The sequence below is a fragment of the Nyctibius grandis genome, chromosome 1, assembly GCF_013368605.1.
Source record: "Nyctibius grandis isolate bNycGra1 chromosome 1, bNycGra1.pri, whole genome shotgun sequence".
NCBI classification, from domain to species: Eukaryota; Metazoa; Chordata; class Aves; order Nyctibiiformes; family Nyctibiidae; genus Nyctibius; species Nyctibius grandis.
The window spans coordinates 62,385,805-62,398,943 of NC_090658.1; the positions used below are offsets into that span (position 1 = coordinate 62,385,805).

The 13,139-nt window shown below is 41.5% G+C and overlaps 1 protein-coding gene across 4 annotated transcripts in view; it reads left to right on the forward strand.

Annotated features, from left to right (window-relative positions):
• HIVEP2 (HIVEP zinc finger 2) overlaps positions 1-13,139 on the forward strand; it is a 149,825-nt gene that overhangs the window by 27,748 nt on the left and 108,938 nt on the right. For 3 of the 4 annotated variants that reach the window (XM_068416870.1, XM_068416897.1, XM_068416880.1), the window contains exon 2: positions 11,023-11,128. The gene's annotated coding sequence lies outside the window, so the exon portion shown is untranslated. Of the gene's footprint in view, positions 1-8,120; positions 8,190-11,022; positions 11,129-13,139 lie in introns of those variants that run through there. The other variant, XM_068416889.1, reaches the window with a different exon arrangement.

Below are 13,139 nucleotides of genomic sequence, written 5' to 3' on the forward strand. Positions count from 1 at the left end.
TAAGATGCTTTTGATAGTATAAAATAAATAAATTGATGTATCAGTTTTTTCTTATCAAGTGTGGGAATAAGTAATAAGTTACTTTAAAAGTTGTTTCTTCAGATTTTTCATTACACAGATAGTATATTTGAACTATCATCAACGTATATATGTGTTTTAATAGAATTTGGGACACATATGTGATGTGTAACAAAATATAGCAGTTTTTCATTGATTTTTAATTTTTACAGCAAAATAAGATTATAATTCCAGTGCTGCTGATTATAATTCACCTGCTGGTGATCCCACTTTTCTGTGTCGCAGTGGCCGTCGCACAAACGTATTTCTTGGCAGACACACTGCTTTTCCACAGGGCAGAAGTGAAGTTCATCTGTCTTGTTTATTTTAGTTTTGTTGTTACATTTTGCTAAAACAGCCAGTTATGACAGAACTAGAGAGACAATATCATGTCGTTTCAGGTTTGCAAGGTTTTCTTTCCAACTGTAACGAGCACTCAGGAGTGTGTGCATGCGTGTGTGTGTGTATTTACATCTCTTACAACTTCGTGGCTTTTCTCCCACCGTTTTCAAAGCAGTAGTTTCTCATGGAGGGCTTCAGGATTTTTCAAATACTGCACTGTGTCCTCCCTTGAAAACTCCGTGGGAGACACTCAGGCGATGGGAGCTTTGTAGACTTTTCCCAGTGAGATATAGATCACAAACTCAAACTGTCCATCTCACGATGGTTGGATCGCTGGGCCATAGACCTCTGTTCATGAGAAATTCAGTGCTGACAGCTGTCTCTATTCCTTGTCAATCCCCTGTAAAGATTCGTGTTCAGTATTAGAGCAGTGTCTGTGTTGGGAAGTGACCAGTCTTGTTCAGTTGTTCTCGAGGATGAAGAACACAAAACCACGTGTGGTTAATTATCTGCTGAACAGCTCATCTTACCAGGACTTCTGTTTCCAATACCTAAACCCTAGACTCTTATCCCAGTCCCTCTTCAATGGTTTAGTATTTCCAAGGATTCAGTTGAATGGTACCTCTCTCAAAACCATCCCCTTGGAAACTGAAGGTCCCTGATGGGGCAGTGTTTGGCAGGAGCAGTTCCTTAACAGGTTAGTGCATGGCCCAAGAGGATCCTATCGATGTCTGTTCACAGATCCCCAGTCTTACAGAGATCTCTTTCTGGGATTAGGTAATGGAGGTGAATCACACTGAGGAAAGTCCTGATATGGAAGGTTTCTCCCTATATAGAACAATTTTGAGGACAAGATTTGGGCTAGGGATAATCCCACAGAGAGTGACTGACAGATTTCAGACTTCAGCGAGGGAATAACTAGCTCCTGAATTTAAATGCTTGGGTTAAAGGGCAACATTGGTTTCCTCTGTTTGTCAGGACATTACATAAAAATAGTTCAGTATTAGACAAGCAGTTTGTAAGACCCCTGTTGTGATGCTGCTGGAATATGGGTGAAAGGTATCGTGATAAAGCATTAGTGGAAATAGTGGATAAAAAAGACATAAGACAGACCCCTAATAGGAAGATACAACTGATGTAGCCGTCTAGTTCTGGTTAGTGTGTTGTCTGAAATATTTACCTGATACTTTCAAAGAAGCCTGGAGGTGTCACAGACCTTTCTGCTACCGAGTTTCAGTCCTGAACATTTGCGGGTAGTGAACTGTGAAGCAACGAGCGTTTTCACAGCTCTTTCTGGGTGGTATATATATTTCTATAAAATAAGCTGTATGTATTATTTATTGATTTGTTGCCTGAATATAAAGGCTCTAAAGTTTGGAAGTATGGATGGGTTACTGTTTTTAAATGTATGGTGAGTACTGGGTATAGGCTGTGTAGGGAACAAACTGATGTGTGCCGTAGTAGATTTTTGTGGCAGTAATATGAGACTCAGAAGAGACTATTGGGGAGTGCCTGCTGTGGAGGGACATGGAAGCAGGGAGGGTGCCGTGGGGAGGGCTGGGCACTTGATCTGAAGCAGCTGCACGCCAGGCAGCAAACCTCAGCTCCAGAAACAGCTCTAGCAGGGATATTGCCCCATCGGTACTTTTATACGTCTTGACTTACGTCACCGACATTCAAATTCAGGTCAAAGATGGAAGAGTGGTGGGATAAAAGGTCAGTGAGGTGTTGCTCTGAGGCAAGGGTACGTGTGTGTATTTGCGAACCTTCCCACTCTCCTGGTTTTCTGCTCCTTCAGTGCTGCACCCACCAGATGCACTAGAAAATGCCTCCAATTTTTCGGTATGTAGCAGAAATCATGAACCCTGGGTTCCTGTAAGTGCCTGTCTTTTGGATGCAGTCCCTGGCTGTCTTTGGGCTGCTGTGGAAAAGGAGGCAAAGGACTGGAACATGGAATGACGGCCAGGTTGCCCTGGCTAGATCACATCCGCACTGCTGGGGCAGCCCTCCTGACAGTGACTTGTCTTGTAAGGAGGTGAGTGGAGCGGTCTGAAAACACGCAGAAGGCAAGCTATCGAGCAGTGTGCTGCAGGGTCAAACTTGCTTCCTTTCCCACTTTTATTTAACCATATGGGTGCACCTGTAGTTGTGAACTTCAGCTTTCGGCACAGTTTTGTGTCTCTGTACATCTTAGGAGTCAACATGGAAGGTTTTTCCCTTAATGTGGATGCTGATCTTCTCTCTCTTGTCTCTTTGAGCCTAAGTTGGAATCGGCAGGAGCTTCTGGCAACTGAGTAATTCTGAGATTGCTACCTCATTGTTAAATGTCTTTAGAGAAATTATTAGGGGAAGACGGACAGACACAGGCGTGATATTACAGTGTGTGATTGCAGGTTCTTTACACATAGGAAACAAGGCTCAAAAGAGATCTTGGGAGGAAGGCAGAATTTATTCCTTTGAGAATACTTTTCAGATAGGAAGCTGTGTGAAAATGGTCAAATGTTGGAATTGTGTGATATTAGTGATATTTTTATTATGGTGACTATTATTTTTCCTGCGGTAATGTCTAAAGGCTGCTATGAAGATGTAGGCTTCCTTGCCTTTACCTCTTCAGACGCACTGAATTTACGGAATTAACTGAAAATTAAGTATCTGATAGATGAAGAGGAAGAAAGGAAAGAAACCTTATCACAGGAATCAAAGACAGAGACATATTGTGAGATGCCCTCCATGGTCAGATACGAAATCTGTGGCAGCTCAGAGCTCAGTCTGTTTCTCAAGTCCTATGAGTTAGTAGCACTCCCAGCACCATGCATCGCTTAGCACGACAGAGTTCGATCTTGCGATACTGTGTGAGCCTTTAGCTCCATGTTAAACCTTCAGCAAACCTTTTTGCAGTGAAGCTTTTGACACATTTAAAGTTTATTACATGTATCTTTGTGTTGCGATTCAGACCTAGATTTGTTTTATTCTGAAGTTTAAAGATCCCATCTGACATAAAGCACATTGATTCTGGGGAAGATTTACTGAATAATGTCAGATGCTGCTATTTTTAAAAATGTTACTGCCTTGCAAAAGTGAATTTCTTGTTTCTTTGTCTAGTAATGTATTCAGAGCACTTGAAAGGAAGTTTTGGAATAAGGAGATTTCTACCCTGCGGGGGTAGTATCCTGTGCTTTCATTAGGTCATGTCAGGCCATTGTTTTGCTTTTCTTATCGTGAAGATCTTGTGTCTTTATTCGTGCTCAGCTGTGGACTTGAGTTTCCTGGAAGAGAGTGAAATAATTAAGAATTAATACTACAAAATCATATGTTCTCTGTAGCTATGTTTGTTTACTTGAAGGCAGTTCTTATCTGTAGTTATGTATAGTAATAGGTGGTGTAGATACATACCAGTAATAAGTAGTATCTTGTATCTGTGGTTGTCAGTACAGCTGAAAAGAAATACGATTATTCTCTATGAGAAAACATAGACTGAGAGATTCAAGGTCACCCATCAAATGGCTAGTAAAACTGGGGTCTCTTCTTCCGTGCTGCTTTTCACCCTGAACTGCCAGCTGATGTTCTCGGTGGATTTTTCTCTGCTAGTGGATTACACAGTGGCAGGGTATGGGAAAGGGCACGTTTAATTTATTGCTCTAGATGCAGCCGCTGGGGAGGATGGTGAGGTGCGCAGGGTGGTTTATCAGAAGAAGTCGTCATTAAAGTAGGGTGATTAATGTGGTGCCAGAGAAGGGCAAGTGGTGTGTGGTGCTTGCTCATAAAATCTGCGAACTGCTACACGAGGTCACGCAGCCTAAATATGGTCCTGGTGAGAGGAGCTGGGGGAGGAAGAAGGGCCCTGCCAGCCTGAATTGAGAGCTTATATTGCTGTGCAGTTGTGTCATGTGGTGGAGGAACACCTTCCTAATGACTTCCTAATGGGATGGCCAAAGCCCCTCTGTCACGCCTGGTAAATCTGACTTGGTTCTGGTGTGACAGAGCTGAGACACCAATATAAGTGATGTAAGCAATAGCTTCCCTGGTCACGGCCTGGGATGCACGCACCTGCTTTGCAAATAAGCAGAATTTCTAGCACTGACAGGGAGATGCCTTTCCCCAGAACTAAAGTTATCGTTAAGTAGAAGGAGGCATGAGAAGGCGAGGCTTGTTAAGTCTCATACGCATGGGACTCTTGCTTTGAAATGTGTTATTACATTTCCTCCAAGTCTTCCTCGGGGAAACACTTAATTTGGATTTCCTATGCATTTCACCATTGTTTCTTCAGTTGTCGCTGAATTATGGCCATAGTTTCTTTCTATTTTATTCTCTGTCAACCACGGCCACTCTGCTTGCAGGCTGCACTGTGATGCGCAGGTTGTATGCCATGCAAAGAAGAAGGCAGAAGTCTTGGTAGATGCTGGGAGCAGAGCAGGGGTGCTGTGGGTGACCCTGTAAAACAGATGATAGGTGTGCAGCAGCCGGCAGATGTGACAGCCTGCCAGGTTAGCACAGAACCTGCCTCCCGCACAGACGTCGTTTTTCCAACTAAGGACCAACGTGCTCTCGTACAAACATAAATAAATAGATTGCACTTAGGATATTGCAGCTTTTCCAGGGGACAGCTCTGACTGAGAGAAGCTGGAGAAGAAACTCCTGGCAGAGGTTATACTGAGGCTTTCTTCTTCACGTAAGTGACAACATCAGAAAGAGATGATGCTGCACAGCCATATGAATAAATGTGCAGAATCTGAAACTCATATTTCTGGCTCATCTATCACATACCATCCTTTTATAGTGCAAGATGAAATGTCCAGCACCAACTTGAAGCTGCCCTCAGCAGACACGCTGTTACCTTCTGTCTCAGTGCACGGCCGTAATCTCATCCTGAAAAATAAGATTTTACCTTCCATTTACCCTTCTGGAGACAGCTTGTCAGAGCAACATGGTACCGCAAACTTACCCTGCTTAATGTCAGCTAATTAAATTCATTTTTGAATATAGTACTAAGCCAATTTAATTCTGTCTTTCAGAGCCTGCAGAGACAGTTGTGACTCTCAGATGGGTTTCTATCTCTGTTTAGTGATCAAATCTCTTTGTGCTTTTTTAGACTGACTCTCTGTCTGTCGTCTTCTGCCTGTCTCTCACCTGTACTTGTGATGTTACGGAGTGGGGTGTTTTTTCCCATGCTTTCATAGCCCCAGCATCTTCCGTCGCATTTGACAACATACTCTGTTTAATGGCTTTTGTTCTTTGAAATTAAAGTTTCATTACTGCTGCTGGAGTAGAAATAGAAATTGTTGTGAAATACTCTTGGTGTTAGATTTTGATTTTGGAGGTTGTTTTTCAAAAGTGTTGCTCTTTGGAGAGGTGGGTATTCGAGTGACCTTCTAACTCTGAGCTCCTACACCAACCACTGGATGATGATCCACATCACAGCCCAAGTGCAACAGCTGCCAGTAATGTTTACTGTCTGTCACTCTCAATATATTTTTGTGATCACTAACATTCATGAAAATGAGGGGCAGACTCAAAGCAAGTCCTAGTGTGGAAAAGGACAATGCATTTGATTAATGAAGTAGTGCTGGTGGAGTCTATCATGCCAGAGACAATCTGACAACTATTTTTTGATTTTAAATGCCTTCTGTGGGGGTCATCAAAGTCAAAGAAAAAATATTGTTTGTCTGGGGATTTTCATGGATTATTTTTTGTACAGCTCTGTCACGTCCCTCACTCCTTTTGTGCAGCTTTGTGCCAGGGAGTGCCTCTGATCCGCTGTTTCTAAATCCCCTGACATCGTCGGACAGCAGATCGGTGTGCATCACCGTGGAACCTCCTGTTGCAGTTTTCCCCATTTGCAGCTGCGTTTTCTTTCTCTCATTCTCTTCCTGCTTCCCCTCTCTCTTGTTGAGGCAGCTTATTTGTGTGCGGACATTACAAGTGCAGAACTGAGTTGCCGTTATCAGCAACGTAATTCCTGGTTACTGAGGAGCTACTGCTCTTGTTCCTTCCAGAGTCTAGCTGGAGTGTATGGGGAGACACGATTTGAGAAGCAGTTTGTATTGTCGTTGTGCACGGTGATTGCTCTGTAGGGAGAAGAGGATGTTAGTCTGCCATATTTTACAGGCAGTTGATTCATCCATCCATTTTTTGTGTTGCATAGTAAAATAGACAAGTGCTGTTACAACTGTAATGTAGCTTTTGATGTCAGAGAACTAAATACCAGCTTTCTCAACCTTTATACAAATAATGCTGAAGTTCTGAAACAGAAAGACAGATGCCAGGAAAGTAAGACTTGAGACTGTAATTTTTTTTTTAATTCCTGAAATGCATTGAGAGGAAAGTAGAGGAAAATTTTTTCAGATTGTTAATTAAATTTTTTCTTTCATTTTAAAATACATATTTCAGAAAGGTTATTCACAGGCATATCTTTTTGAAATTAGAGGCTATAGGTTTTTTTAATATTTATAATAAAATATATGTATCTGGGAAGGTTTTTAGGCTTAATACTTAGACTTGATTTTAGTATACAATTCAATGCCTGTATCTAATCAATCTAAGCATTTGGTTTAGATGCTTTGTCCGTTTTGTAAGTCCTTGTTCATTTCTCAAATAAGCAATCAGTATTTATTAAAGGTGGAGAAAGAATTGCCAAAACCCTGTTAAGTCCTAGAGCACAGCAGTGGTTTTATAGGCACTTTCTAAATACCCCTGTTTGTAAGGCCTCTTCAGCTCTGTTGGTGTAAATATGCTGTGTGCATTAATATGAATATTTGTAATGCAAAAGACTGCATATTTACTTCTTCAGTGCTGTACTTTGTTATAAGAAAGGAGTTCCTCGGGGTGAGAAACTAACTTATCTGTAGTTTAGTATGTCTAAACAGAATTTTAAGATTGTTTTAAACCCAATAGACTCAGTTTTGAGAAGTGATGTCACACTTAACGTGCAAGTAAGTTGGCAGCAAAAATTACGTTTCAGTTTCTGTTAATTTTTCTAATTGTGCCTAATGTTTGCATTTCCTTAAAACATTGCACGTGAAAATGAAGGTCTTAACTGATGGCACTGGAGATTACCGTTGTCTAGCAATAGAAAATAGACAGTTTGGACAAGAACTGTATTGTTTGTATTTTCTTACAATTCTTTCTTTCCATAGAGACTATATTGATTTGTATGTTTAGTTCCCAGTCTTTCTCCCACCAAGATTTTAAGTGCCAGGTCCCCAGTGTATTCCTGTCAACACTAGCTATTTCCATAATTGCCAGAACCACATACTTAAATACCTCCCATATAATTTCCAATTTCAGATTTCACAAAGGCTTCCATGCTTCTGCTTCACCTAGAAAGACTTCGCCTTTGCTTTGAAGAGGCTCTTCCAGGAGTTGCAATTTCTAAGAGTATTTCAGGACTTTGGTGTTTCTCACTGAAGGAAAGGCACTAGGAAGTCTCTGCCAGAAAGATCTTTGTGAAAGATCTTGAAAGTCATGAGATTCATGGGTAGTTCAGTTGACTCTTGGCAGCTGCTCCTTAGTCCCTCCTGCTCTGCCAAAAGTGGCTTGTTTTGAGCAGTTCTGGCTTTCTCCTACATGGTCTCCAACATCCCTCCATCTCAACAGTGAGCAGAGAGGCAATAAGCGCTGAAAATAGGGCATGACTTGTGGCCTTGAAGTTCTGCACCATGGCTTTGACCTGGCCAAAGAAGAGGATAAAGACTCGATGAAAGAATCTGAGCACGAGGAAATCAAATGTAGAATTACAGACTCATTTCCTACAGGACACTGAACAGCAGGAAGCCAGTGGTAGCTGATGACAGGTACCAACCTGAATTAGGTTTGAACTGATTCACTAGAGATGAAAGACTGCGTTTCACTTGGTTCTATGTGTTGTGATAGATTTTTGTTCAAGATGTAGTAACTTTGTGGTCATTCTTTTTGATTCGCGTGGTGATTTAGGACTTCTGTTTTAGAATATTTGTTTTCCAAGAGCACAGCTAACAGGCAGCAACAAAAAAAGAAAAATGTTTAAATAAATTATTCACCTGAAAAGTTCTGTTAGTTTTTTAAAAAGTAAATGAAGTGATGCAAGGTAAATGATTAGGTGCAGTCATTAGGGACAGATTGATTAAATGACTCCAAATAAATCTGCGAGCAGAAAAAGAATGAGTTGCATGTCTTACTGTATTTTCCTGTTGAAGACAGCTGGCCATTTTTAGCAGCATCCTTTTGTGGCAAGGATGGTACAAGTGATTTCTCTGGGAGGGAAGATTCTTTTTAAGCCTTCAAGGAGTTGAGAAAGAATTGCTTTTGTAGGTAAAACAGAGTTAGTAGGAAGCAAAATTTAAGCAGTTCAATAGAATGGATATATCTCACACTTAGAAAAATGTCTGGTTTAGGAAAACTCCTCTATAACATGAGGCCTGGATGTGAAGAGTTAGGGAAGTATGTTCCTTAAAAATTCTAAGTGTACTTTGTAAGTTAAAACTGTCCCCCAAATCCAGATAATGCTTTCTTATACTCTTGTACCTGTCTGTGTCTGCGAATGCAGATACCTGGTCATCTTTCGGCATTTCTGAAAATGAGGGGCTAGTGAGCCCTCTGCATGTGCTTTCTGGCAGATCTCCCCAGGCAGGTGAGTGGTTTTCACACGTTCATGCTCTGAGGCCCGTTTGTTAAGTTAAAAGTGCTGCCAGTTTTGCGGTGTTTCAGCGAGCGCCCGCAGCCAGCCGGGTGAATGAGCGCGGGGTGCCTCAGCCCCAGCGCCCTGCCTCTGGCCAGCATATCGCAGCTGTGTGGCGTAGGAGCCCCCCCAGCCCCGGCACAGAGCTAGAGGATCTGCCTGCCTGCTGGGAGGGATGGGGCTCTCCTTGACAAAGGGGAGTGCTGCCGAAATCCAGGCGATGGGGCATGGCAGAGCACCGCGCCTTCCGCCAGCTGGGGCTGCCTCTGGGCGCTGATAGCAGTCACTGCTCCGCCGTCTCACTCGCCACTGCTGGGTCCCATGCTGTGGATCAGCAACTCACCTCAGCGGCCAGCATTTAAGTATGCATATACTGAAATATATACTCTGTGCCGATGCTGTTTGCCAACTTGTATTTATACAGTTTCAGAGCAGGCAAACATGGGATATTACATATTAGCATCACACCTATGGGAAGTGCACTGTTTACCAGTAACTTTTTTTTTGGTTTTGGACTGTGGAGTATGTTCTTCCTAACTTAATCTTTACACGGTTTTGTGCTTGTTATTGAAGACCAAATAGGGAGTATAGGAGACACTGACTTGCTTAGGTGGCAGCAAATGAAGACGTACGTGGTGCTAGTAAACTGCATGACGTTGTGGCTGGCCAATGCAGCGTAATAAAGGCAAGAGCCAAGAAGCCACTTTGGAGGTATAAAGAGTCAAAGAAGCATTAGAGTAATTTAAAAAATGTAAACTGTGGCTAAAGTCTGAATACATCATTTCGTTAAAATTCTTTGTTGTTTACCAGACTTGCCTCCTGAAAACCTCTTACTCTAGGATGAGATACAGCTTCTAGAGCAGGAGGAAGATCAGCTTCTGTTTAGGGAGGCTTGATTTAAAAAGATACGACCCCAGCTTTATCTCTGATGTGGCTTCTCATCGCTGTACATGGTGTGTGTTTGGGTATATTTCTGAGTATCCTGTATGTGATATTATTCACATTTTCAAAATAAAGAGAACCCAATTAATCTGCCTTTTGTATCAATAATTCTGTTTTATAGCTTATATACACCCTTATGCATCGCAGGATGACTCAATACAATTAAGAAGCAAGAGTTTCTTGATTGTGTTTCAAACACTTATTTACGGGGATACACAGTCCAAGTGAGTTTTCTTTATTTAATGCTGTAGACTTTTAGGTTGCCTGAACCTACGTTTGTTTCAATCAGTTGTGATTTTACCATCCGTTTTAGTAAGAAAAAGCTTTTTCAGCTCTTAAATTTGAAAGTTTGTTTGTTTGCTGCCATGTGTCTTGTCATTGGAGACAATGCTGCTAGTAGAAGCTCATTTTCCGTATCTGCATTGGTTACCTACAATATATATCAAAATATCTAAAAACAAACTTACATACTAAGTGATTTGAAATGATTGAATTATTATAAATAAGGTGATTGTAGTCATCAACAGGGAAGACATGCTTTCTTAAGACCCCTTGATCTCAAGAGGGGGAGCTTGAGGGAGGGTTCACGAGGAAGCTCCAATGTTGTGTCGTCTTCTAAACCAGTGATTTTCAATATTAAAAAAAAGAAACAAAGGTAGAGCCAAACTGACAATGCACTGGTGAAAGGAATTACGTGCTTGTCAAAGACTTGACAAATGGGAAATCTGAAATTCTGTATCTGTCTGCCAGACAGTTACAGTGTCTGCGTTAACATTGAAAACTAGTTTTTATTGCTTTGGTAGCATGCCTGAAAACTGGTCTGGAGCAGTGGGCCAAAGCAGTTTGGCTACAGCAGGACACTTTTGCTTGCCATTGTGAACAGCAAAATGTTTTCTGTAAGCCTGGGAAGAGCACAGACCCTGTTAATGCAGAGGAGGAATATGTGAAAACACAAAAATGTATTAGCAGATCTTTATGTAAACCTCTGAATACGATGAACTTACTGTCTGGATTTGTTATCTTTTCAGGTGGGACCCTCTTCTGATATGTGATATACAGTGCGCTACTTTGAATCGTATGATGACAATGTTATCACTGCCACATCTCTGGGAACCAGTTATTCATAAGTATACGGTATGTGAGCGTCTGCATCTTACATTAACCGTTGCTTGTTGGAACATCGCGGTAACAATAACGCAAAGGTGCTAAAAGTCATTGAAGTAAATGTTAAGCCACATGTACAATCAATTACACCGAGCTGTTCCAGCAGATGTTTTATCTGCTAGGCCTGGTCTGTATGCAGAATAGTGAACTGTTTTAACTTGAAAGTGTATTTATTTACAGATATTGGTAGAAACATTCTACCAGTGTTTCCTTTGGATGAAGTTATGATACGTAGATATACAGACTATTACTCTCTTCCTCAAGCAGGAGGGAGTGGTAGAAGTAGCATGAAGGGTTCTATGCTTTAACTGTATCGCTGCACTTAAAGCAGTACTATTTTTGCATTTAGGAAGGGTCTTTAATAGCTTTTCTCCTTCATTCCATTTTCAGTTTCTGGTCAATCTAAATTGTATTAATTTCACACACCAGTGAATCCCTAAAGAAGTGAAAATTAACTCAATTTTACCAAACTCAACCAGATGATGGCAGTTAATCCCTTGATGTTTACCTTTACATCACCCACCATCTTAGACCAAGATTTCAATAGAAATTAAATCCATATATTGAGCCTTTTTTCCTCACCCTGTATAAGGAATTGGAGACTGAGACCCACATCTAGTGAAGGGAGGCTATTTAATTTATGGCCTACGAGGCCAAAAAATGTAAGGTCACTGATAGCTGGCATGTTTTTCTTTTCTACTGTTCTGGCTTGAAATTGTTAACACACACTCAGGTCCGTAAAGCCATGAGCAAACTGGTGTTATGAGAGTGGTTACATCATTGTTTTATGTTCTGAAGCAGTTTTTAGCACACCACATAACTGTTAGGATGGAGTATCTTCATCTGATTTACGGCCTCGATGCAACTCCTGCTGAAGCTGGTGGAAAAACATTTCTTCAGGCTGATGGGAGTTGAATTGCACTCTACGTAACACCTGAGACTTTTGTTTAAGTAATGTTCCCTGCATGGAATTTTTTTTACCGATTAGCCACTTTTTAGAGATTAAGTACTAAAGATATAAGCATAAAACAAAATGACAAGGAAGTGGATTGCCAAATAACTTAAAAGAGGAGTCAATTATTGAAAATGCTTGTCTAACTTCAGAAGTTATAAAGTGACGAAGAGAGATGACTGTTTGCTCCAAAAGTATATATCTGGGTTTAATGCGGTGTATTTTTATATATAATTTTGAAGACAATGTTTGTCAGAAATGTGGGTGATTTGCTGCTACGCGAGTGATGTGAGAGAGGGAAAGAAAGACACAAGTCATACAGGGAGCGGGGAGAGAAAGGTCATGTTTCATCGATCAGAGTCTTTTGGGAGAACAGTTCACAACTCAGGTGACTTATGTGCTGAATGGTGAAGAGGTTTCCAAATCTGGCTTGACTCTGGGTCAATTCGAAGAGAAGCTCCTGGAGGTGACATCTCCCAGTAGAGTGAGAGAGCGTTGATCCTGCTTGCCCTGTCAGGGCTTCTAGCACGCCTGTGTAGCCACCCCCAGTAATCCCTGCTGGCCAAATACCATTAACCCGACCCTTTGCAGACTTTTTCTGTACATTTGTTCAGATGTTTCCTCTATCATCCATATCTAAGCACCTTTTCAGGGTGGATATAAGAGTAATAATCTTTATTGCTCTTGTTTCTTCTGAGCTGATGCATTTTTAAATGTTCAGAGTTGTTTGCTGAGACATACTTTTGTAAGTAAGTCGTTTTGGTGTGTGGGGGAGCATTGATAAAGGAGAGCTGATTTGAAGAAGATGAGTTTTGCATTCTGCGGGGGCAGAGGTCTGTAAAGGACCCAGCAGATCAGCTGGTCTGCTTTTCTGCCGTCACAGCGTCTCATCATGAAAAGCATGAATGCGTCTTGGTTGACATTTTCACTTTTTTTGGTGGAATGCAGCTTTTCCCCGGTGGAGGGGACCTCTCAGAGAGCCGAGGGCAGGTGGTGGGGAGACGCAGTTGTCAGAGTGGTGACCGCTTG